General features: G+C 42.3%; 1 long non-coding RNA gene across 1 annotated transcript; it reads right to left on the bottom strand.

Annotated features, from left to right (window-relative positions):
• Positions 1-21609: 21609 nt before the first annotated feature.
• LOC113623023 (uncharacterized) lies at positions 21610-25692 on the bottom strand. The gene is made up of 4 exons (XR_003433739.1): positions 25512-25692; positions 24174-24219; positions 23535-23831; positions 21610-21656 (listed from the first exon to the last, which is right to left on the bottom strand). It is a non-coding gene; the product is annotated as an uncharacterized LOC113623023 (long non-coding RNA).
• Positions 25693-26019: the final 327 nt, after the last annotated feature.

The raw sequence follows: 26019 nt of genomic DNA, 5'->3' as shown, positions 1-26019 counted from the left end.
ATTTTTATAAATTTATTTATTTAATTTATTTATTTTTGGCTGCTTTGGTTCTTTGTTGCTGTGCGCGGCTTTCTGTAGTTGTGGCGAGCAGGGGCTGCTCTTTGATGCAGTGTGCGGGCTTCCCATTGCGGTGGCTTCTATTGTTGCGGAGCAGGGGCTCTAGGCACATGGGCTTCAGTAGATGTGGCACGTGGGCTCAGTAGTTGTGGCTCGCGGGCTCTAGAGTGCAGGCTTGGTGGTTATGGCACACGGGCTTAGTTGCTCTGCGGCATGTGGGATCTTCCCGGGCCATTAACTAACTTCATTAATTTGCATGTGGCTCTCCAACTTTCCCAGCACCACTTGCTAAAAAGACTGTCTTTTTCCCATTGTATATTCTTGCCTCCTTTGTTGAAGATTAATTGACCATAGGTGTGTGGGTTTATTTCTGGGCTCTCTATTCTGTTCCATTGAGCTGTGTGTCTGTTTTTGTGCCAGTACCATGCTATTTTGATTATTGTAGCTTTGTAGTATTGTCTGAAGTCTGGGAGGGTTATGCCTCCTGCTTTGTTCTTTTTCCTCAGGATTTGGCAATTCTGGGTCTTTTATTGTTCCATATAAATTTTAGGACTGTTTGTTCTAGTTCTGTGAAAAATGTCATGGGTAATTTGATAGGGATCACATTAAACCTGTAGATTGCTTTTGGTAGAGCGCCCATTTAAACAATATTAATTCTTCCAATCAAAGAGTATGAGAAAACCCTGACTTAATACACATTTCCTGATCACCATCCTATAATTTACCCCCCAACTTTCCTCCAAGTCAAAAAATACATTTTCGGAATTCCCTGGCAATCCAATGGTTAAGACTCCACACTCTCATTGCCAAGGGCCTGGGTTCGATCCCTGGTTGGGGAACTAAAATCCCACAAGCCATGCGGTGCGGCCAAAAAAACAAGCAAACAAAAACAAAAACAGCTGAAGATAATACATAAGCCCCCAAATTTTGGCCATTTCCTTGAGCCACATTTTTCTTCATGAACTCCTGGGTGTATGTATATAATTAACCTGTTTTTTTCCTCTTCTTAATACATCTTTTATCAGTTTGATTGCAGGTCCCTGCCGTTGAACCTAGGAGAGTAGAAGAGTTCTTTTTCCCTTCTTCTATAAACTCCAACAGCTCTTTCTCTATTTATCCTTCTTACAGCTGAATGGGACTACTTTCTCCCTTTGTATAAGCTGTCTCTGCCCACCTCCCCACCCCCATTTCAAGGCATCCCTCTATCTCCCCAAGGGTTTCTCAAAATATTATCTGTATTTTGATGTTTTTCTCTTTATAGTTCCTTCAGAGATGATCTGGTAGCCAGTAGCTCTGAGCCAGTAGTCCTTGTGAATTCAGTCTCTTGGTGGGAAATGGAGCTGGAATTCTGGTATTCTTAATTTTTTCTTTCTGTGGTGACAGTAAGGTTTCAGTGCTCTTGGGAATAACAACAATAAGAAGTGATGCTTAGACCTTGGAGTAGACCTTATGAATGAGGGGCAGTGTGGGTCTCAAATGTAATGACAGCTTTTTTTTTTTGTATCTTGGAGCACAATGTCTTCAGGTTCAATTCTTACCCTATTTATTATTGTAAGATATTATATGTTTTATATAAAATGTATTTAGATGATAATAATAATATAATCATTTGTTGAGGGTTTAGTATCCATTTGTCTCTGCCAAAAACTTTTAACTCCTCACAAAATCTCTGAGAGGGAATAGCTTATTTTTCCACTTTACACATAAGGAAATTTGAGGCTCAGACATTAGATCAATTGCTTAGAGGTAGAGTTGGGATTTGAATTTAGGCTGTCTGACCTCAAAGTTTAAGGTCTTAATTATACTGCCCTGCAGACAAAGAACAAAGGGATGTTAAGTAAACTCCTATATATCCTAGCTCCTCCCTTGCCTCTTTGGAACTGTTCCTCAGAGGTAAGCCTCTGGGCTGCCTTCCTGGGCTATAGTCCTCTGTAATGTCCTTGAATAAAAAATAATTCTCAAATTTTTGTTATGCTTTTTTTAGTTGACACATGTCTCTCTCAAATATGACATTCCAGTCAAAGCCTTGGTATTATAGCTAATACCTAATATAGTTTCCAATTGTATGCTCTTATAAGGAGAATAGATTCTGATTGAACTTATGCAAATAACTATATTCCCATGAAAATAAGAATTTTGGAGGGATCAGGTAGGGAGAAAAAAGATAATTGTTTCATATTTGTTCACAAGGGTATACTTTACCAAATTGCTCTAAGTTATAGTTTAGCTCAAGAGAGAAGAAAAAATTTTCCTTAAATCTGGAAACATCAGCAATGTTTCAAACAAAAAGTCATAAAATTATAATCATGCTCATCAGTTTATTCAGTCCCATATAATTAATTCTTGTTGATCTTGAACTTTTGTTAGCAGTTTTATGAAGCCGTCAGATTTTCCATTAAAGTTCTGTAATGTTTTACCCAGTTGGGTGGTATGCCCTAAAGGTTATCAGAAGCCTATATTTGTCAAAAAGTTCTATGGATCTTCTTGAAGATGAAACATTTTTGCAAAAGCATCAGAGTAAAACAATAACTGTTTATAAATGATGAAGTCTTAAAATGGCATGGTTAAAGATCTGATTAGAATGCAGTTGATAACGAAATTTGGTTGTTTCTGCAACATACAGCATTTTAAGATAATAACTAGAATTATGACATATTATACCAGGACATATCTAAATTTTAGGAATTTCATATAATTTCTAGAACATTTTATTAATAACATTTATCCATACAGTATAATCTGAGAAAGTTTATCATCATTCATTTGACAATGCTTTCCATGTAATTTAACATACGAAATATCATAGGTCACTGTGAAACAATACTTATTCTCTTAACCAAAGTGTTACTAAGATTTCCAAGGCAAATGCAGAAAGATAAAACATTTAAAAGGGAAAGAAACTTTACAATCTGTTATCAAAAGCAGATCAATATTTCAAGAAAACTCTGTCCTCTTAACTAAATTCTCATTTTGCACCAGCTTACTTTTTTTTTTTTTTTTGCAGTACGCGGGCCTCTTACTGTTGTGGCCTCTCCCATTGCGGAGCACAGGCTCTGGACGTGCAGGCTCAGCGGCCATGGCTCACGGGCCCAGCCGCTCCACGGCATGTGGGATCTTCCTGGACCGGGGCACGAACCCGTGTCCCCTGCATCGGCAGGCGGACTCCCAACCACTGCGCCACCAGGGAAGCCCCAGCTTACTTTTAATATTAGGATTCATCCAACCAATTAAACTCATTCTAATCCCAGCCAGTCCTGACCACACACAAAATTCTTCTCAGTGTTGCTTTTCTACAAACCTTCTATAACTTCCCCTTTTACATTCAGATTTTGTCCTATGCATGTTCTCTCTCTCTCTCTCCCTTCACCCCCAACCTCTTTTTAGGACAAAATTACTTTCTTTTGCCTTAACAAAATGCATTTCCATTTCTTGTACCTTAAAAAAATCTTGCATACAAAGATGTTTTCCTTATTAATTTTAGTAGTTTTAGTTACATATGTTAATTAGAATTCTTAACCTTTAAAAACCTTAATTTCTAGTGAAAACTAAGAAGGCAGTTGTGAACTTTTTGTTATACCAGTATTTTTTTTGGTTGTCAAACTTATGGGTACATAACTTCTAGAAACATACATTTCCTCATAGCATAATTTTTTTTAATGTGGTACATGACAGGTATTTAATAAACCTAAATATCGTTAGCTTTTCTCTAATAAAAAGTCAAAAGTAGGTAACTTGTTTAGCAATTAATGTTTCAGTATTTTATCTTATTTGTAAATGATCTAAACATTCAATAAATTTTCATCATTTAACTTAGCAAAAGTCTAAGGTTTCAAGTTACCAAAAAGAGAGAAACTATTTTAAGTAGACATACCATAAAACATAGTTACTCTTAACGAGTTCACCTAAAAACTCTTATCCCATTGACATTTATTTACTTATGAAAGTTTCATCATACAAAGTTGTTTTTCTTGCTGAAAAATTTTGTAACAGAGATAACATGAACTTACTTGATTTCCAGTAAACTTAGGTATAATAAAAGTATTACACTTAATGTTGATAACTCTAAAGACATCTCTGTATTAATTAAGCCAAGAAACTTAAACTAGTTTAATACATTTTCTCAGATCAAGTGAATCTGAAATTCATTTGGGTCAGTTTCTATTATATTACTGAGAATTTATATAAGTGCTTAATTTTATTTAAGCCAATTAGATACAGCTCTTTTACAAATTAATTTTAGCAATACCACACATCCGCAACACACACATATGTTGGACGCAATATATAGACACAATACATAGACACATACAAACACACAGACACAGAGACACCATAGCTCCCATTCTAACACTTTGCGAATAACACCAAACCTAGCAGTTACAAAAGAGGTTGGATTCAAATTGGGTTTCTGGCAGATAGAACAAAACAAGGTCACCTGTTCAGATAGCTAACACCCTTTTTATTACTATTTGTGGGGAAGACACTTGAGATTTATATTTGTCCTTGACAAGCCAAGTTCCAAATGACTTTTTCCCCTTTTGTGTTTTTCCTTTTGATAAGTTATCTTTCTGAAATTTGCATTTTAAAGGGATTGTGTAGGTAAGAGTTCCTGGAGAAGACTAGGTAGAACATTCAAAGGCATGGGGAAAGAAATTCAAGTTCCTCCCAGGACTTTTGTTCCTGTAAGGGCAGATTTTTTTTTTCAGTACTTACAAGCATCTTAAGATAAATAGGGAAGGTTGGGAGTGGAGAAAGGATTGGTGAGCTTTGAATTGGTTTAGGAGCCATACCTCTGGTCCAATAAAGACTAGATTAGTAAAACAAGGACAGCTGTTTTTAATTCCTTAGGGTTGCCACCTAAATGGTATAAACAGGCTCATCTGTCCAACTACATGTTCTTTAATTTGCTTCTTTATATCAGGGAGATTTCCAAGTTAAATGGAAATAAAAAGATTTCTATGTTCTAGAACTTCAGGGTTTAATCTATCATGTCTTTCAAAAGCCTGCACAAGGTGTTCAACAAAGGCCCTCTTTTTTTTTTTTTTTAGTGACCAAAAACACTAATAAATTGGCTTTGGTCTTCATCCTTTCAAACTTTTTTCAAGTAAAAAATAAACATTACATACACATAGATTAGTTTTTCCAACTTTAGCATATATAAATAAAAATGTCAATTTAAAGATAAAATACTTAGTTCTAAAAGAAAGAGAGAAATCATACCAGCCTGAAAATACTCTGGCCAATTCTTAGTCAGTCACACAAAACTACCTTCTAAGGAAACCTGACCAGTGAGACCAGTTAAGTTTGTGCTTTTAGCTATAAAGAATTAAATGTAAAATGCACTCACTCTTTCATCTTCTAATGAAAGATAACTTACTCTCGGAAACAGCATAAGCATTGTTATAGTCAGTCTAGTTCCTAAATGAAAATTTGGCAAAGGGCCTCTTTCTGAATGCATAAATTAACCCCAGACCAATCTATCTTAGGGGCAAAAACCTTCCATTATTGCTTCTATTAGTCCCCGAATATCAGGCCCCAGTTTCAACCTCACATCCTGTGGGTTCAGGTGACCCTACTGGCTCCTTTTAGCATGTTTAATTAACAATGCCTGAAGGGTGGATTTATATGCCCTGTCTTACAATACCAGGCAATACCAGCTAGACACAATGTCTATTCCCACAATACAATCAGGCAAAAGAGATGCAACCACCTTACATGAAGCCCATTCAAACACACCAATTTTCTTATAAACTTTCACCTCAGTTGCATGAACTCTTTATACCTCTAATCATAGCCTCCATTAGGACCCCATCAACAAGTCTCAGTCTTACAAGGGGTCCAGAAACTTTTCCTCTTAATCCCCAAGCCATTCTATCCATATCTGTATAAAAGGCTGTGGATCCCCAGTGAGGGGTCAAGCCAAGGGATCAGGCCCTTTTGTCAATCTTTGTGTGTGTGTTAGTGAATTTTATTTTGTTTTATTTCATCTTTTAAAATTTATTTATCTATTTATATTTATTGGCTGCGTTGCGTCTTCTTTGCTGTGCGCGGGCTTTCTCTAGTTGCTGCTCCTCTTTGTTGTGGTGCGCGGGCTTCTCATTGCAGTGGCTTCTCTTGTTGGGGAGCATGGGCTCTAGGAGCCTAGGCTTCAGTAGTTGCAGCACGTGGGCTCAGTAGTTGTGGCTCACAGGCTTTAGAGCACAGGCTGAGTAGTTGTGGCACACGGGCTTAGTTGCTCCGCGGCATGTGGGGTCTTCCTGGACCAGGGTGCGAACCTGTGTCCCCTGCATTGGCGGGAGGATTCTTAACCACTGCGCCACCAGGGAAGTCCCTTTTGTCAATCTTTAACCTGATTAATTGGTCTGTTGTCCCAAGCAATTGCTGGTCAGGTTTCTTAGAGTAATTTTTGTCTTCAGCTTTTTAAATTTCTCCAAACTAGGGTAAATAGGGTCGAATTGTTTGGGGCCCTTTAATGTTGGGGGACAAAATGGCATACCTTTGGCTCATCCAATCTTAGGTAGTGCTGTATTAAAACCTTTGTTTTAATCCCATCAATGCCCATTTTATTTATTCCATTTCTTAATAACCATCTAAAGATTGCTATCCTGCTTGAGTCCTGCTCTCCTGAATGAGTCCTGTGCCTCTTCCCTTTCTGATTCCCCTTTATTCCACCACTTTTAATATTTGCTTTACTGATCTTATATCTTAATACCCTTTTAAAAAATTTCCACCTTGTTGGGAAGAGTCGCTTGATTTTCCCCTCAGCTTCTTCCTGTTCTCTTGTTAATTAACCTAACATTTTTATTAGCATCTGTGAGACCCATGAGGGGAGGCTGAGACTGCAAATTCAATAAGCCTTCACAAACTTTTTTTTTAAACCAAGGGATTTCTTAGGGTTAGCTGTTATATTTCTTTGCATTTACCTTTTAACTTGGTCTTTCCCTAAGTACCAATAAAACAGCTGTTTATGATGAGAGTTCTCTAAAAATTTTACCAATTTAGAAGTTTTTCCAATTTATAGGATCCATCGTCTGACGATTGGCTACTAGATTGACTACTAGTAGGATCTTAATAGGGACTCAAACCAGTAAGACGCAAGAGGCATCCCCACAGGAGAGCGCAAAGGGTGTAGCCCTCACAAGATCCAGATAGTTCACTCCCAAAAGTTAGCTAAGAAAGTGAAACTGAGGAGGATCCTGCGGCGCCCTCCCAGATCCAAAAACCTCTCCATGTCCCATGTTTTTTGTTTGTAGAAAAAGGCTTTAGTCTTCTAGACCTTCCCTGAGTTCTAAAGAGCAGGCATAAGTAGTTACTAATTAGGAAAGTGAGGGAATGCAGAAAGAAAGGAAGAGCAGTTAAGCAAGAAAAGTAATGACAATAGTTCAGCAATATAGCAGAATCCTAGTTCCCCCTCAAGGATGTATGTAACAATCTGACATATATCTTTGAGTTGTTCTGCAGGAACTAAGACCCCACCTAGATGGAGGATGGTGACAGCATGCTGACCAAAAGTCCCCAGATGATTAAGATTCCTGAAAATCACCCTGTTACCTCACCACTAACCAATCAGAAGAAAGTCATGCACCCTGCAGCACTCCCTACAAATGTTGCCTTTAAAAACCCTTCCCTGAAAGCCATCAGGGAGTTTGGGTCTTTTGAGCATGAGATGCTTGTACTCCTTTCTGGGCCCTGCAATAAATGCTGTACTTTACTTCACCCAACCTGGTGTCAGTTAACTAGCTTTGCTACGTGGTGGGCTAGTGGACCTAAGTTTGGTTTGGTTACAGAAGTAAAAATTTTCGTTGTATCACTAATAGAGCAATGAAGTTTGAGATGACAAAGGATGCTTATGGACTGAATCTCCTTGTAACGAACTTCCCTGAGAGCTGGCATTGCCAGACGAAGAGATGGTTGGAATTCCAGTCCATTGAACTGGCTGCCAAATGCACACTGGTATCTGTGTGCCCCTTCAGGATGGCAGAGATGAGAGAGAGTTTTCTCTCTGGTCAATAAGCCAAGCTCTCAAGACAGAATGGGGTAAAAGAAGAACCTAATCAGATCAACGGTTTTCCTCCTTATGACAAATGACACAAAAGACAGAGATGAAGAAAAACGGTGACCATCTCTGGGACGAAAAGAACAGCAAACCAAGAGCACTCTTCCAGATTTTAAACCAAGAGTTGCTGAGTCCAAGGAGCTAGCCCTACAAATATTTTCTTCTGCTAATCTAATTTTAGAAGAGTGAAAAACTCTTACCACTCTCATTTCCAACAGACCCTAAGGCAAAGATTTGGGAGACTGACAGACATGGTAAGAATTTTCACCTTCTGCTGGCTTTTGTCAGGTGTCTCTGGATCTGCGACAGCTTTGGGGCAAGTAGTGTCCAGCCAGTAAAGTTGTATCACACCAGCGTCGCCAGCTTCCTGGGGAGGAAGAAATTTTCCTCTACCCTTACAGGATCTTCTGACTGGTGTAAGAATTGAAATTGACACGAGACAGATTAACAGGAGAAATCAAACAAAAGTTTAATAACATGTATACTTGGGAGAGACCCAGGAAAACTGAGTAACTCATTAAAATGGCTGAAGCCCTCACCTTAAACACCTTCCTCAGCTAAAGACAAAGGAGGATGTTGAGGGTGGGGACAGTCAGTTACGAGAGGTTCCCTGGAAAAGCACAGTAAACAAGGGTAAGTTATGATGCAGACTGAAGTTACTGCGTTCTCCATTGATAAGAATTTCTAGAGATTTGGCCATCCTCCGTGTATGGTCAGGCCGCTCAAGGTGGCTGTTGTCTTGCTCTCTGTACGGCTCCTGTTCAACCAGTCCCTGCTTCATTCACATGACTATCCAATCCTCTTAATTACAGAGCTTAATCAGTAACTGCCTCTGTGGTTGCCTCCTGCCCCAGCCACCGGTTTCCCTGGTAACTGATGAACCAACCTGACGTCAATATCCCCTATAAATGGTAGCCTCCTTCGCCCCTGAGTAGCGAAGGTTGCTGGGTATGTCCTGTCTTCTGTCTGCAGTAGTGTCGCTCCAGGACCATTGGCTTCAGACTTGTAAGATTCCCTATCTACTAAACCATTGATGTCTCTGCTGCTGCCTTTGGGCTCTTTCTTTGGTCTTGTGGCTGGGCAACTACAAGGCTTGCAGGCCTGTGGGGTGCAGCCCAGCACTCCTCCTCTACTAGGTATACGGAGAGGGAGATAGCCTTACAACTGGAGATTTCCGTTGCAAATGTAAATGTTTCTTACAAAAGATTAACTCCTACTTGGTTTTCAGAGTTTTTCCCACGTCTTCTGTCTTTTACAAAATAACCAGCTTAAAATATTCCAAAGAGACACATTTTGGGGCGGCAAATTCTGTTCCCCTATAGTAGCTTATGGGTAGCAAGTTTATAGAAAATGCTGTTATAGAACATACACAGACTATTAGAAAACACATTCTCTTTTCAACTAAATTTATAAGATTTAGTCAACAGATGGATGCTTGGTGTTTTATATGTTGGCCTTTCATGTTAACTTCACTCACTTTAAGTCTTAAAATCTGCATTCTAGATGCTTGAAAAGAAGGACTGCTGTTCCATTGATTTTTTTTTTTTTTTTTTCCAAGCAGAAATCTCAAGTGTCTCAGTTCTCTCACCACATGGTAGATTGATCTTTCTGACAAGGACTTCTTCCTGTTGAGGAGACATCATGCTTCCTGTTACTGCCGTGTGTGTGTGGTGTGTGTGTGTGTGTGTGTGTGTGTGATGACTGAACAGTTGTTAAGTGATCTAAAACAATGCATTTTAAAACAAAGCAGTGTTTAGCCCTAATACGCCCCAGGAGAGTATCATGAACAGCCGTATAGACTTAGGAAGCTAGATGGCAGAGTAATCTCACAGTTAAAAGGCTTTATGTGGAGTTGTAGAGAGAAGCTAAACCCTGACTTCAATTTTAAAAAAGTGAAATTCCTGTTTACCTCTCTGAATGGTAGAAAAGAGGTAGTTGAATGTGATGGTTTAAGAGGAACAATTTTTTTCCAGCTTTATTGAGATATAATTGACCTATAACATTGTGTATGTTTGTTTGATATGTTTGTTGTATTGATATGAATACAAAGTGATTACCATTCACCATAGCATGAGCTAACACCTCCATCTCAGAAACACCTGGTCACATGATTACCCCGTTTTTTGGTGGTGAGATCACTTAAGGTCTACTTTCTTAGCAACATTCAGTGTATGATCACCATGCTGTACCATCCATGCATCACCATCCCTAGAACTTGTTAATATTATAACTGAGAGTTTGTACCCTTTAGCCAATATCTCTCCATTTCTCCCACTCCCACTTCCTGGTAAACACCAGTCTACTCTGTTTTTAAGAGGAACAATTTTTTTCTTTTATTGAAGTAGAGTTGCTATACAATATTATATAAGTTACAGGTGTGCAATATAGTGATTCACAATTTTTGAAGGTTATACTCCATTTATAGTTATTATAAAATATTGGGTATATTTCCTGTGTTCAGTATATCCTTGTACCTTATTTTATACGTAACAGTTTGTGCTTTTTAATCCCCATCCCTATATTGCCCCTCCCCTCTTCCCTCTCCCCACTGGTAACCACTAGTTCGTAAGAGGAACAATTTTTAAGGTTAAAAAAATCAGGAAAATATCCTTTATGCCAGAAACTCAATTATTGTAACCAACTTCACGCATTAGTCTCTAAAGAGTGATGCAGGGTGGGAGGTGTATTAGAAGCATGGAGTTGGCAGAAGCCTGGGTGAGGATTGTCTTCCCAGCCCTTCTAATGGTTATCCTGTTACTTAGGCTTCACCTCCTCATGGTCCCACCTGGAAAGTGTGCATGAACTCCTTTAAATTATGATGCTAAGTTACAAATGCAAATGACTTAAATACCTAAGACAATTGATTAAAAGTTCTGCAACCATGGGAGAATGTAATAGGGTAATGGATGCCTAGAACTCTTCAGTCACCAAGCTTCTAGTCATCACCCCTATGACCTTAGCCTACATATAGAGCTTCATTAAGTCTCACTTTCCTTATTAGTAAAAATGAAGATTACAATAGAACTCACGTCACAGAGTTGCTATTGTTATGGTTATTGTGAGGATTGACCTCAGTCTCTAGTGCATAGCAAACAGTTCATACATGACAGTTATTATTACTACTGCCTTTTATTTACATAGCTTTGCACTTAAATATACACATTTCTTTAAATCCTCACAGAATGTTGAGGCATTGTCGTCTCCATTTATCTACAGTGGAGACTGGGACAGGCAGTGTCCTCGATTTGAAGTGGGGGGCCTGGAACTGGGCTCTTCCCAGTCACCATTCCATTTTCTGAAAATAAAAACAACTGCAAATGAGGAGCCTGGGTGATCCCTTTGAAATATAGGCAAATCTAAACACTCCCAGAGGTAAAAATATTTTAGGGGTAGACAAGATAGAAAAGTTGCCCAGGCCCAATCCGTCCAGAGAGCTGGGGTCTGTAAGACCAGAGTTCCGGGGCACAGTCTGCATCCCCCTGCCAGGGTGGGCAGAGGGTGACCAGGAAGGAGCAGCCAGTTCCAGTGGCCTCAGTGCCGGTGCTTGGTGAGCCTGCTGTGAGATCCTTGAAGGCAAACATCTTCCATCTTTGTATCCCAGGTCCTAGTGTGTGGCATCGTAGGTGCATAATAAGTGTTTGTTGACCTGTATGTATGAATGCCCCAGGAAGAAATCTTCTTTCTATTTTAATGACTGTGTTGGGATGGGATAAAAATTACTAATGTGAGTGTATCTGTGGACTTTCCATCCTGCATCCTGGAGCCCATCAAAAGAATTCTGCAAGGGTCAGCTTGGGTTCCCTATCCACCTCCCTGGGGAGGGGTGTGTGTGTGTGTGTGTGTGTGCTGGTTATAAGCTTCAACAAGAAAAATTTATTTTTTCACAGTTCTGGAGGCTGGAATCCCTAAATAAAGGAGCCAGCAGGGTTGCTTTCCGGGGAGGTGTCTCCTCCTGACTTGCAAACAGTGCCTCCCTGTTGTGTCCTCACCTGTCCTTTTCTCTGTGTGTGCCTGCACTCCTGGTCCCTTTTTCTTCTTATGAGGCCACCAGTCCTGTTGGATTGGAGCCTCACCCTTACGACCTCATTTAACCTTAATTACCTCCTTAAAGGCCCTTTCTCCAAATACAGTCCTATTGGGGGTCAGGGCTTCAACCGATGAATTTTGTGGGCGGAATACAATTCAGTCCATAACACGCCTCTTCAATACTATTTGAGGAATTGGAGGAAATCTCTTTAAACTTATTTTTACTACTAAACACTGTACTTGTTTGGTGATGGCATAGTTCCAGGGCTGGCCCACATGGGTCCACAACTTTACTAGAGTCACAAAGTATCTTAGCCAGCAAAACTTCCTGCAAACATACCAGTATACCTGGTGGAGACGATGCTGGTACACAAATTCTCTTTGGCTTTGTTTGAAGTTCAAAGCTAGTTGACTCACTTTTGGGGTCTCATTCCTCACTGGTCTTTATGATTCCTTCTCAATAAAACACAGAAAGCATGGCTTAGCATTGTTTGCATTTGTGGATTATTCATCAATGTGTGGAACAGTGTTCACATATTCAGCCTCAATCTCTACTTACAGCAGAAAGGACTTTTCGGGAATCAGCAAACAAGTGGGGAGAGATTTCCTTGGGTGACCCATGAAATCACCCTTGGTCTTCTTTTAATATTGACTTTGAGAACACCCCTTATTAATCTCTTTGGTCAGGACCAGGAAGAGAGACAGAGGGATGTGTCTCCTTTCTAGAGGGTGCCCCCAGATTGTAAGGGCTGATGGAAATCCATTCCTGGATCTTGGGCACAGATTACATGGTGGGGCCTCTCTCTCTCTCTTTCTGGCTACCCCTCCTTGATGTTTATAGACAGCTCTCTTTTTCAACAACTTTACTAACTTTACCCCAATCTTTCTCTGCTTTTAAAGATCGAGACTCCCAGGTGTACATTTTGTAATTTCCAGCCAGTTGACCTTACCTTAATTAGAATCTAATGACTTTAATCACTTTTAACTGTAGAATCCTCTTACCACCTTTGCAGAACACAAGTCTATGTTTTTTCCATTACTGATAATTTTACTGATAAATCTGTGTAGGAACTATACCTTTATTAATAAGAACAGCTCTAGAAGGTATAAAAGGGGCTGTGAGGAATACTAGGCTCACTGTTGGACCCTAAATTTGGCCAACCTTTCCCTTTGCAGTGTTATTCATTGGTATTTACTTACCTTGTTTTAAAATTCAGCATCTCCATTACTGGGCCTGGCTGGAGGTCTGATAAAATATTTATAACAATCCACCTTGTCAGCAAATAAAGTCTGCTTGGGTTAAATGACACCACACATAGAAAGGTAATGAACAGCACAAGGAAGCACAGGACCACTTCCCCACGAGGGGCAGAGACAAGGGCTGTGGGCACTCAATGAGGAAGACAGCATCGTAGGACAGTGTAGCAGCGTTACTTTGCAGAGGAGGGAGGCCCTGCTGGGTCCTACTGGGATCAGCAGGAAGGAAGGAAGTGGGGGTGAGGAGAGGAAAGGGCTGTTGGGGGCAAGAGGCTAGGATAGCTTGGAAGAGGAATTGAAACCTCGTGAATAGCAGAATAGCAATGGTAGCTTAACAGTCTGCATTCCTGAAGCCCTGCTGTGTGCCTGTCACACTTGTAAACACTCTGTACATGGTCTCATTTCATGCTGACCTGTGACCTTGGCAGGCAGTTAACATGATCCTCATGAGAAATGAAGCTCTCATGAGAGAGGTTGGGTTACTTACCCTGGGTGACCCAAGTGGTTCTGAGGTCCATGTTCTGAACCACCAACAGTCCCTTCATGGAAAAGGGGTGCAGGCCAGGTTGGCAGGAGATCAAACATCCTGGATTTAGAAAACTGAGGAAGTCGGTGCCTTAGGAAAAGGAGAATGTGTTGTTCAGAATTTCCATATCCCTGGTCCACGGGTAGTCCCGGACTGCACTGGCCCGGACAATTCAGAGCCGACTTGTAGGGCCACAGCCCAGTGGAGGATGAGTTCTCACTCAGCAGGCAGCTATTCTCGGGAAAATGAAAACAGAATGACTCCATGGTGGTTTCCTCAAAAACATGGCTGAAGCGTTTACTGGGGGGAAATATCTCCCAGGTGAAAGGAGGCAGAGAGGGAGTAAAAGGAAACTGAGAGCGGCCCGAGCGAAGGCAGAAATAATAATTGCAAGCCACAGGTGAGGAAAGGAGGTGGGCCGGTGTGTTGAAAGCACGGGGATATTGTTGTCGTTATAATCAGAGACGGCAAATGTTGGAGAGAAGCATTTTCTACTAATAAAAGGTCTGATATGACTGAAGAGTTGACAGTGGCTGAGAGATAGTCTTCTTTGGGAAATGTGGCTGCTGAAAGGAATTCCCCTTTTCTGTTTGTGCAGCACTTTACAGTTTGCCAAGTGTTTTTTCCTCTGTAATCTATTTGATGTTAGTGCTGTGAAGCATGGCATTGTCAACACTGAGTGACAAATAAGGAAGTAAGTTTCAAAACGGAAAGGTTTTTTTTTTAAATAAATTTATTTGTTTATTATTTTTGGCTGTGTTTGGTCTTTGTTGCTGCACTCAGGCTTTCTCTAGTTGTGGTGAGCGGGGGCTACCCTTCGTTGCAGTGCACGGGCTTCTCATTGCGGTGGCTTCTCTTGTTGCGGAGCACGGGCTCTAGGCGCGCGGGCTTCAGTAGTTGTGACTCGCAGGCTCTAGAGCGCAGGCTCAGTAGTTGTGGCGGACGGGCTTAGCTGCTTCACGTCGTGTGGGATCTTCCCGGACCAGGGCTCAAACGCGTGTTCCCTGCATTGGCAGGTGGATTCTTAACCACTGCGCTACCAGGGAAGCCCCAAAAGAGAAAGGTCTTATTTGAGCTCCTCTGACTGCTTAGCTAGAGCCGAGAGCGGAACAAAAATCAGCCCTGCTAGCCTCCAGCATCATCTTATGTCAGGAGGACAAGCAGGGTCATCACAAAGTAAAGGAAACTTTGGGAAAGAAGCTACAGAGCTGCCTTGGAAAAGCTGAACTCTGTGGAAAAATTTCTGGGGACTCTATTCATGTATAATGACTTTGGAAAGTTTTTTTGAAATCTTTCCAGTTAAGACTGAATTCACAGGAACATCTTATTAATATATATTCAGGTGACCAGAAAAAGCAACTCTGAATACAGAGAGTTTGAATTATCTGATACCCCTTGTTCTAGCAGAAGAGTAAAGCATTCATTCTTGATTCTTTAAAAAAAAAAAAAAAAAAAAAAGCCTGATTATTTGCCTTTGCTCTCTTTCCCCAAGGAGAGGCCTTTCTGTTTTCACTCTCTCCTTCATCATGGCACTTTGTTTTAAAGAGGCTGAGTTTCTACTGGCAATGCTCCCTCAGGAACAGAGCCACCTCAGTGAGCTTAGGGATCCGGTTTCACCACTGAGTTTGCTGTAGTTCATGATACTTATTTTGGCTTTTTCCATATCAGCACGGTGACATTTGAGTTCCGCAGTTTTGTTGTCTGATGCCCTGCATACACACAGGTAACCCCATTTCCAGTCCATCCCATTTCGTTCATAGTCTTGGGGTTTCTCCCTTATTCTAAAACCAAACCATTGATATCTGGAATTTTATTATCTTTCCACATTGTTGTCGATTTTTGGGTAACAAATTGCCTTAGATTTGGCAGCTTAAAACAACAAACATGGGCTTCCCTGGTGGCGCAGTGGTTGGGAGTCCGCCTGCTGATGCGGGGGACACGGGTTCGCGCCCGGGTCCGGGAAGATCCCACATGCCGCGGAGCGGCTGGGCCCGTGAGCCATGGCCGCTGAGGCTGCGCGTCTGGAGCCTGTGCTCCGCAGTGGGAGAGGCCACAACAGTGAGAGGCCCGCGTACCGCAAACAAAGAAACAAACAAAAAAACAACAAACATTCCTTAGGTCACAGTTTCTGTGGGTCAGTAATCCAGACACTGGCTTGCGGTCTCTCATGAGGTTGCACTTAATTGTTCAGCCAGGGCTGTAACCATGCGAAGGGCTGGAGGGTCCACTTCCAAGGTGTCTTGGGGCTGTCGGCAGGAGCTACAGCTCCTTGTCATGTGAGCCTTTTCATAGGGCTTCCCCCATAGTAAGGGACCCAGGACAAAGAGGGAGGGAGTGAGAACACCCCAGATGGAAACTCCAGTCTTTGTATAACCTACTCTTGGAAGAGACGTCCTATCACTTTTGCTTTAATCTATTCAATAGATGTGATCAAATAAGTCCAGTCCACACTCAATCAGAGAGAAATTAAACTCAGTCTCCTTTAGAGCCCTTAATATATTAATAGGTTTTTTTCCCCCCAGGGGCCGCACAGCTTGCAGGATCTTAGTTCCCTGACCAGGGATCGAACCTGGGCCCCAGGAGTGAAAACGCCGAGTCTGGACCGCCAGGGAATTCCCAATCATAGTTGTTTTAAGTTCCCACTTAATCATTCCAACATCTTTGCCATATCTGAGTTTGGTTCTAATGCTTGCTTTCTCTCTTCAAACTGTGTTTTTTGCCTTTTAGTATGCCTTGTAACTTTTTTCTTTCTTTTTTATTGATGTACAGTTGATGTACAATATTATATGTCACAGGTGTACAATATAGTGATATATAATTTTTTGGGGTCAATCCCAAGCTCCCTAACTATCCTTTCCCCCTACCCTTCCCCCCAGGTAACCATAAGTTTGTTCTCTGAGTCTGTTTCTGTTTTGTAAATAAGTTCATTTGTATCATTTTTTTAAAATTCCGCATATGTGATATCATATGATATTTCTCTTTCTCTGACTTACTTCACTCAGTATGACAATCTCTAGGTCCATGCCTTGTAATTTTTTGTTGAAAGTTGGATGTGATATATTGGGTAAAAGGAACTCCAGTAAGTAGTCGTTCAGTGATGTGTTGGTCAGGCGTGAGGGGAGGGGAGAGGAAGTGTTCTATAGTCCTCTGACTACGCATCAGTTTTTAGTGAGCCTGTGCCTCAGGACTGTGAACTTCACAAGTACCTCCACCCTCACTACCTTAAGTGGGACCGGATGGCCAGAGGGGACTAGAGTTGGGCATCTCCCTTCTGCTGGGTTAGTTAGGCTCTGATAAGACCCCAATAATTTAGGATCCGATAAAAGTCTCTCTTGAGGGCAGGCTCTGTTAAGAAGATAAGGATGCTCTGGTTATTTCAGAATGGTTACTTTTCCCCTCCCCTTGCAGGAAGCACCAGGGGATTTTTTAACTGTTTTTTTTTTTTTTTTTTTTTTGGGGTAGGCGGGCCTCTCACTGTTGTGGTCTCTCCCGTTGCGGAGCACAGGCTCCGGACGCGCAGGCTCAGCGGCCATGGCTCACGGGCCCAGCCGCTCTGCGGCATGTGGGATCTTCCCGGGCCGGCTCACAAACCCGTGTTCTCTGCATCGGCAGGCGGACTCCCAACCACTGCGCCACCAGGGAAGGCCCCGCACCAGGGGATTTTTTTTTTCCCTATCTTCACTGTGAGAACCTGGTAGAGCTCCTGGAGGTAAAACTCACAAAATTCCCCTCTCCCCTCGCACCCACCCCCACCGTGACTGGGTCCTCCTGGAGTTTTTCTCTCTCAGATTTGTCCACACTGAGCCTCCAGCAGTTTGTCAATTACAGGTCAGGTTTTCTTACCTCAGCACTGCTTTCTATGGAGGTTTCTGCTCCAATAGGGTGTAATCCTCTATGTCTGTCTGTCTGTCTCTCCAGCTTTAGGGGTGTTACCTTGCGACCTCACTTCTGACAGATCTTAGTTGAATTGTTGATTTTTTTCAGTTTGTTCAGCTTTTTATTTGTTGTTAGGATAGAGGGGTGTCTTTTCTTTAAAAAAAATTTATTGAAGTATAGTTGATTTATAATGCTGTGTTAATTTCTGCTGTACAGCAAAGCGATTCAATTATATGTACATATATATATTCTTTTTCATATATTCTTTTCCAAACTCCCAATCCATCCCTTCCCCACCCTGCCCCCCAGCCACAAGTCTGTTCTCTACGTCTGTCCTATATGATTTGTCTTTCTCTTCCTGACTTACTTCACTTACTGTGATAATCTCCAGGTCCATCCATGTTGCTGCAAATGGCATTGTTGCAAGAGGGATGACTTTTAATTTCCATACATGTTAACTGTAAGCCAGGGGTTTTGTAACGTCATTATTGCAATCAGCGTATCACCATGTTTCCTGGCCCATTTTCTGCTCAGTCTTATTGAGAAATTGCTACGTGCCAGGCACTGTTTCAAGTGCTCTACTTGTATTATCAACAACGCTGTGTGAGTAGTACTGACTTAGTTTGGGTTCTATAAAAGCAGAGCCTACAGAAGCAATTTGTGTGCATGAGATTTATTAAGAGCATGTTCTAAGGAAAACTGGTAAGGGAGAGAGGGAAGCAGAATAAGAGAAGAGAAAGTACTACACAAGAATGGGATTTCAGGTGAAGTGTGGTCTCAGACTGATGCCTGGGGGCTCTGGAGTGTAAACGGTACCTTGTCTCATTGTTAGGAAGGGAGCAGAGCTTCTGTACCCTCACCTCAGCCAGTCATTAGTTACAAGCCATGATGAGAGCCCTCCTACTTTTTCCATTTTATAGATGAGAAAATTGAGGCCCAGAGAAGTTGAATAATTTGTTCAAGTTCACATGACCAGGAAGTGGTGGGATTGTATTAGGACCCCAGGCATTCTGGCTCTGTGGATATATTTTTATTTTGCACTTTATAAGGAATACTCAACTAATCTCATTTGACTTTCCAAAAGCTCTCTGAGGTAGTTGGAGAGCCAATGATTATTCTAAATTTTCAGATGAGGAAATCGAAAGTCAGATCTAGGTTTTTTAAAAAGCTCTAGGTCCTGGTCTTGTTCTGTCTCCCTGTAATGTCTTGCTCTCTTAAATCAACCAGAGTTTGTTTCACTGACCGTATGATTAAAACAGTAATCACCTGATTTAGGAACATATAACTTGATGGGTATAGAGTATCTATAAGCTATTCATACGATTGAAATGGAAAACCTCATCTCACCAATAGGGGAGGGGCCCTAGCTTCTGAGATGTTATTTTAAATCACAGGCTGGCTGGCTCTCAGACGAGTGGATTTACTGCTTTGTAATTGCAAAGTAATAACGAGAACAGCATCCTGCTGCTGAATTCTTTTTTTTTTTAAGTATTTATTTATTTATTTATGGCTGCGCCGAGTCTAAGTTGTGGCACGCAGGCTCCAGAGTGCATCGGCTCTCAAAGCAGCACCTGGGCTTAGTTGTCCTGCAGCATGTGGCATCTTAGTTCCCCGACCAGGGATTGAACCCATGTTCCCTGCTTCGGAAGGTGGATTCTTAACCACTGAACCACCAGGGAGGTCCCGGTGCTGCTGAATTCTTGATTGCAGAAGAGTTAAAAATTGTGTAAAAAGAGCTTATACACGGAGGCAACTCAGGATGTTATTGGAGAGAATCATACAGTTATTTATTATCTTCATAATATTTTTGAAGAAAAGGAATTACAAGTTAATAAAGAGGTTATAAGTTTCAGCAGAAAAGGAGAAAGGAGAAACTTGAGGAAAAGCTATTCCATCTGGGGAAAAATAACTTGAAATGGAGCTTTTAAAGTCAGCTTTTAGGAATATTTAGTTTCCGCCAAATCTCAGGAATATAAGAATGCAAACAGGACAGAGTTAACACTGAAACAGCACAAATGACAAATGTGTGGTCTACATTTGCTGCTTCTGTTTCTTATTCCTCAATTCCTTTTGAATCCTCCATAGTCTGATTTCCACCTAGTTATTTGTGGATGCTCCCAGATTCATTCTCTACTCTTTCCCTGCTCTGTCTGTATCAAACCTACCTTTCTGAGTAGATCTGGTCCATGAAAGGAACTGGCAGGAGGCTAAGGTGGTTTCTCGGGCAGTGGTTCAGTCTCTGTCATTTCCGGCTCGGTGGACTGTGCCCTTTTCCTATAGTCCCAGCTCGGGAAGGCAGCCTCCGCCACTGTTCTCCTTCCCACCAGAAGTCCAGGTTTCTGGCATCACCATCTCCTTCTTTTGTTCCGTCAGGCCCAGGGGTGGCAAAAACTTCGTGGCTCTGCTAGTCTCTGTGTTGCCTCATTGCCCATTTAGCTTCTCAGCTCTTCCATCACTTGGTTAACCAGTTACTTGTACTGAATTTCCTCTACTTGAATTGCCTCTCCTCACTTTTTAATTATTTGTGCCTCTTACATCTTGACCTCTGCACTTTTCTTTCCACACTGCTTTAACTAAGTGAACTCATCTACTCTCATATCTTCAACCATTATCTTCACCTCACCGGTACCATTTTTCTACCTGCCTAGAGGATGTCCCCACCTCGCAATGCTGCAAAACCTTTGAGATCGAGATGCCCCAAGTTACTTGGCGGACAGAGGTGATGGTGGGAAGCTTATTGGCTCAGAGATATTCGGAGATTGAACATCAGTGGTAGGGAATAGCAATAAGTATAAAGAATATCGTGGGATAGTGACATGAAATTTAGATGATTTTTCTGCTTTCCACCTGCATGGCTCTAGTCCAGAATCTCAAGCTGCATTGCCTACAGAGTTCCAGGCAGGTAACAATTGAGTGAAGTGGGCAGGATGAAAGAAAAATGGTCTCTTGATTTATGTTTTTTTTGATGCAGAAACACTTTGTGTGCATATTAAGACACTGTAGGAACCCTCTTCCCTTCCATAAGGAAAGTGTTCTCTCCCATTTTTCAGGAAAAATTCTGCCCTCTTGGTGTATCTTTTGTTTTCCTACTTTGGTATAGACTTACAGGTTTTCCCCCCTATCCAAAAGTAGAGAGTTCCTATGAAACCTTTTGTAAGCTGAAAGACGTAAAGAAGCAATTACCTTAGGACACATTTTGCTAACGGATGCACAAAATAAATGGAGAGAAAACACAGATTCTTACAGACACAGCTCAAAGCTATGGCGGCCTGATGCTGAGATCCTGAATGTAGTTCCTGGGGAGGGAGTTTGGTGGGGCCGTTCTTGCTGCTTGGGCTGCGCACTGACTCTGTAAAAGCTTGCTGCAAAACAAACGCTGAACACTATTTTTGCTTTTTGTCTTTTGTAAAAGCGAAAATCCTTTTCTGATTTCTTTCGGTTGGCGAAAACAGGTACTAACGTAGGTCTTTCATAAAGTGAATTGGTGAAAAGCGAACTTTTTAGAAGCAGGGGATACCTGTAAATCCAGAAAAGTGCTTTTCTACTATAAGTAAACACCCCTGTTTACCTTAAACTTACACAGTGCTCTGCGTCAGTTATATCTCAAGTTTAAATTTATTTATTTATTTTTGGCTGCGTTGGGTCTTCGTTTCTGCGCACGGGCTTTCTCTAGTTGCGGCGAGCGGGGGCTACTCTTCGTTGTGGTGCGCGGGCTGCTCATTGCGGTGGCTTCTCTTGTTGCTGAGCATGGGCTCTATGTCCCCTGCATTGGCAGGTGGATTTTTAACCACTGCACTACCAGGGAAGTCCTCTTAAGTTTAATTTTTATCTTTTTGTATGTCAGTTGTATCAATAAAACTGGAAGAAAAAAATATGCAAAGTTAAAACAAAGAAAGAAGACACCCCTGCAAGCCTAATGCTGATTGACACCTCCAGGCTGAAAACTTGCCTTTGACCTCAGTGTTAGGCATGGAAGACAAGGTGGTGATGCCTGAGGAAATTTGGACAAGGCATGCCCTGTCTAAAGGGGCTGCAGTTAGCTCCACAGCTGAGTGTTGCCCTCTAGGAAATGGGTCTGGTGTTGCTGGATCTTCCAATTTTTAAAGAAAAGCCAGAAATTATATTTCTATGTGCTATCTCCTGATTTGAAAACACTTGGAAACACATGCTTTCTTTTTTTTGGTATGCAGGCCTCTCACTGTTGTGGCCTCTCCCATTGCGGAGCACAGGCTCTGGACGTGCAGGCTCATTGGCCATGGCTCATGGGTCCAGTCGCTCCGCGGCATGTGGGATCTTCCCGGACCGGGGCACGAACCTGTGTCCCCTGCATCGGCAGGCGGGCTCTCAACCAGTGCGCCACCAGGGAAGCCCCCATGTGCTTTCTTTGATTTGAAAACATATATACACATGTTTTATTGGCCAAACAAAACCTGTCTGCATGCTGAATTTCCTGTGGGTTTGGTTTGTGGCTTCCAGTCTAGTCTCAGTCTGCGTGCTAAGTCAGACCTATTTCTTTCTCTCTTTTTTATTTTGCGGTACGCTGGCCTCTCACTGTTGTGGCCTCTCCGGTTGTGGAGCACAGGCTCTGGATGCGCAGGCTCAGTGGCCATGGCTCACGGGCCCAGCCACTCCGCGGCATGTGGGATCTTCCCGGACCGGGGCACGAACCCCTTTTCCCTGCATCGGCAGGGGGACTCTTAACCACTGCGCCACCAGGGAAGCCCCAGACCTATTTCTTTAAACCAGTGTCTTTGAGGTAAAGACACATGCTGGGGTATTACCACAGCTGTTCCTAATCCTTGTTAAATCCGCTGGATGTTTTTTGTTTCTTCGCCAGATCCACTCTTCACGCCTCTCCTTCCTTATCTCTGTCCTGGGAGGCTGACTGGTGTGTCCTTCCTCGATGGCCTTTCTATTTGGCTTCTGGCTGCCTTTGGCCAGTGAGAGGCACAGGTGGGAAAGGGGGGGAAGGGAGGAGAGCGAGGTCTCAAAGTAGATTACACTCGCAGCGTTAAGAGAGATCACCCTTCTTGGGCCATGACTTTGGCCTATTACTGAGGAAATTATGAATTGCGTAATGTTTCAACCGGTTATCCAGAAAAGCTAGATCTACACCTCAGCAGCTATGGTCCTTGACCAGTCTTGCTATAGAGTTGCAGCCAAGACCTCCGACAAAAGTTGCAATTTTTCTCAGAGGTCTTGGTTGCAACTCTTGTCTGAAGCAGGATTTTGCTTCTTATTGATCTGTCTTCCCCAGATTGTCACTTCAGACACACTTCCTGCCTCTAGCTTTTTATATAACAATGCCAGTAACAGGCATATCTCTTGCAGTTAGCAGTTTTGGATGAATACAAGGTTGCTTTTACTTTTTTAAAGCAGTATTTGCGGGCTTCCCTGGTGGCGTAGTGGTTGAGGGTCCGCCTGCCGATGCAGGGGACACGGGCTGGTGCCCCGGTCCGGGAAGATCCCACATGCTGCGGAGCGGCTGGGCCCGTGAGCCATGGCCGCTGAGCCTGCGCGTCCGGAGCCTGCGCGTCCGGAGCCTGTGCTCCGCAACGGGAGAGGCCGCAACAGTGAGAGGCCCGCGTACCGCAAAAAAAAAAAAAAAAAAAAAAAAAGGCAGTATTTGCAGTTCATAGACACCCTTGACCTTTGCTTCTATTCCATTTCCCCAGGTAGGATAATCACAATTGCAACACTTTGGTAATGTCCCATACCGTTAAATATAAGACCCACCTTTTCACATTTCCTTTAATGTGGACATGAAATCCCACCTGCTTTCTCTCTTTGTGTAATCTCCAGTCACTTACTCCCCAACTCTTCTCCCAAGCTGTTAGCCCCTTCATGGTTTCATTTCTTTATCCTTCCTGATGAAATTCCTTGGTGTGTCTCATCCTTCAGTCTCTCTCTTGCTGGCATCCTTGCTTCCTTTGTCCCCATGTCCATCTACTACATCTTGCCTGCAAACCACCAGCTCATATCTTTTTCACTTCTGAGATGCTCCTTCTCCAGAACTTGGGTTTCTGAAAGATACTGGAGACGGTCACACTACGTGGGTACTGGTGTAGATGTAGGTTTATAGCATCCAATGTCAGTGGAGTGTACAATCCTTTAACATTTCCTCCAACCCTCTCCCACTCTTCCTAGGCACCCATCTCTACTCCAACTCCCTCATTTTCTGTGGACAGTCTTATTTAATATGTTCCAGGAAAAAGACAGATGATAATTGCTCCCATGTACACATTTTCTGCATGGGAACAGTCTTTATCTCCCGTCATCATGCTTTGTTGATGAGTCGCTCCTATCCAAGGCTCATCTGAGAGCTGAAGTGCTACCTCTCTGATCCCTTCCAAGACTTCAATCTGTCAAATTTACCTTCTATTTTCCATATTTGTGTCCTCTTCATCTTCATTGCTCTTCCCTGCAGAATAAAACCACTTTCAAATCTTTCCCATTAGAGAACTTTGACAACAAAAGAACATCTGCTGATGACCCAGCTCCACTTCTAGATATTCCCCTCCCCACCCCCATCTCTCTCCTTCCCTGCTCGGTCAAGTCTCATGAAGGGGCTGTCTACACTGCCTCACCTTCAATTACTCTTCAATCCTTAGTACTCTGCTTTCCGCCCCCATCTTGAAAAGGTTACCAATGATTTCCCAGTTGTTAAATCCAATAGACACATTTTGGTTGACATTTTATTTGACCTTTATGAGACATTTGACCTTTTGGACCACTCCATTCTTGAAATCCTTCCCTTAATTTTCTTGGCACTATTCTCCTGGTTAGTCTAGCTGTCTTCTTCTTACTCAGTCTCCTCCAGTTAGTCCTCAGTTTTGGTTTTCCCCAGGGGCCTCCTCTCAGCCTCCTGTGTTCTTATGCTATATCTTCTTTTTGGGCAGTCTCATCTATGCTCATGATTTCGCTTACCACTTATGTGCTGTTATTCCCAAACCCTCTGTGTCGAGACTAAACTACTCTCCTGAACTCTGGGCTTATACAGTCAGTGTATTTTTGTTATGTCGTCCCAAGGTACACAAACAACAATACTTCAAAACAGAACTGAGCTCATTCTCTCTCCTTCCAGCGACCCCCATCCCCACCTCACCTCCCTGTAATGCCCACCACTCGTTAATGTCAGTGAAGAGAACTATCAAAGCCCGCGTTCCCTGGGTAAGAAATCTGGGCATCATTCTCAATTCCTTCTTTTACTTTGCTTCTACACTCCCAATTAATCAGTCTATCTATTTTCTAAAAATGTCTGGTACTTATCACCTCCCGTCCAGATCCATTGCCTCTCGTCTCTAAGTTTAGGCCCCTCTGCTTTCTCCTTTAGAAAGAGATTTATGTGTGTGTGTGTATATATATATATATTTTTTTTTCTATTCTTTTTCTGATTCTTTTCCATTATAGATAGGTTATTACAAGATATTGAATATAGTTCCCTTGCTATACAGTAGGTCCTTTTTGTTTACCTGTTTTATATATAGTAGCGTGTACATGTTAATCCCAAACTCCTAATTTATCCCTCCCTCCCCAGGCCTCCACTATCCCGTTTGATAACCATAAATTTGTTTTCTATGTCTGTGAGTCTATTTCTGTTTTGTAACTAAGTTCATTCGTATCTAGAAGATTTCTGAAGCTCTGTGGCCTGCCTCGTGAGTGGCCGTCAGGCCTGCTCAAAGCTCCAGGATTCCCTGCTGGGCTGTCACGTACCTGCCAAAGCACAGCATTCAAGGCTCCCAAGAAACCAGCCGTGGAAGGCTTCCTTCTTGAGGAAAAATTCTTTGATTTATTCAGAGATCACAGAGGCTAACACAGCCGCAGAACAGAAGAAAATCTGGCTTCATTGCTGTTAAACCCGGTTCAAAGGCTCCAGCTCCTTGAGCTCCCTGCAGGCGATTTTACTGTTCCCCAAAGGTAGATCCATTTGGAGCCTGCATGGCTGTGCTAGTCCGGACTTGCAGATTTTGTTATTTTCCTCTATCTCATCAGTGAAGGAAACAGCTTGGAATGTAGGTTCAGGAATACAACTTCCTTACTGTTCCTCCCCCCACCCCCTTGGTATCTCAGATCTTTTCCTGCTATCCCCTCCTCCCCTCAGCTGCCAAAGTGATTTTATATTTAATCAGACTCTTTTCCTCCTATCTCCTATAGGCAGCACCTGGCCAAGAAGGTAAAAGAAAGGACATGCGGGCTGTTGGGTCTGGGGAAAGCGTCACGT

Source organism: Aethalodelphis obliquidens, unplaced genomic scaffold (assembly GCF_003676395.1).
Source record: "Aethalodelphis obliquidens isolate GAN/ISIS:26980383/991018 unplaced genomic scaffold, ASM367639v1 scaffold10, whole genome shotgun sequence".
In the NCBI taxonomy this organism is placed as follows: domain Eukaryota; kingdom Metazoa; phylum Chordata; class Mammalia; order Artiodactyla; family Delphinidae; genus Aethalodelphis; species Aethalodelphis obliquidens.
This window is presented reverse-complemented; position numbering and strand designations above follow the sequence as displayed.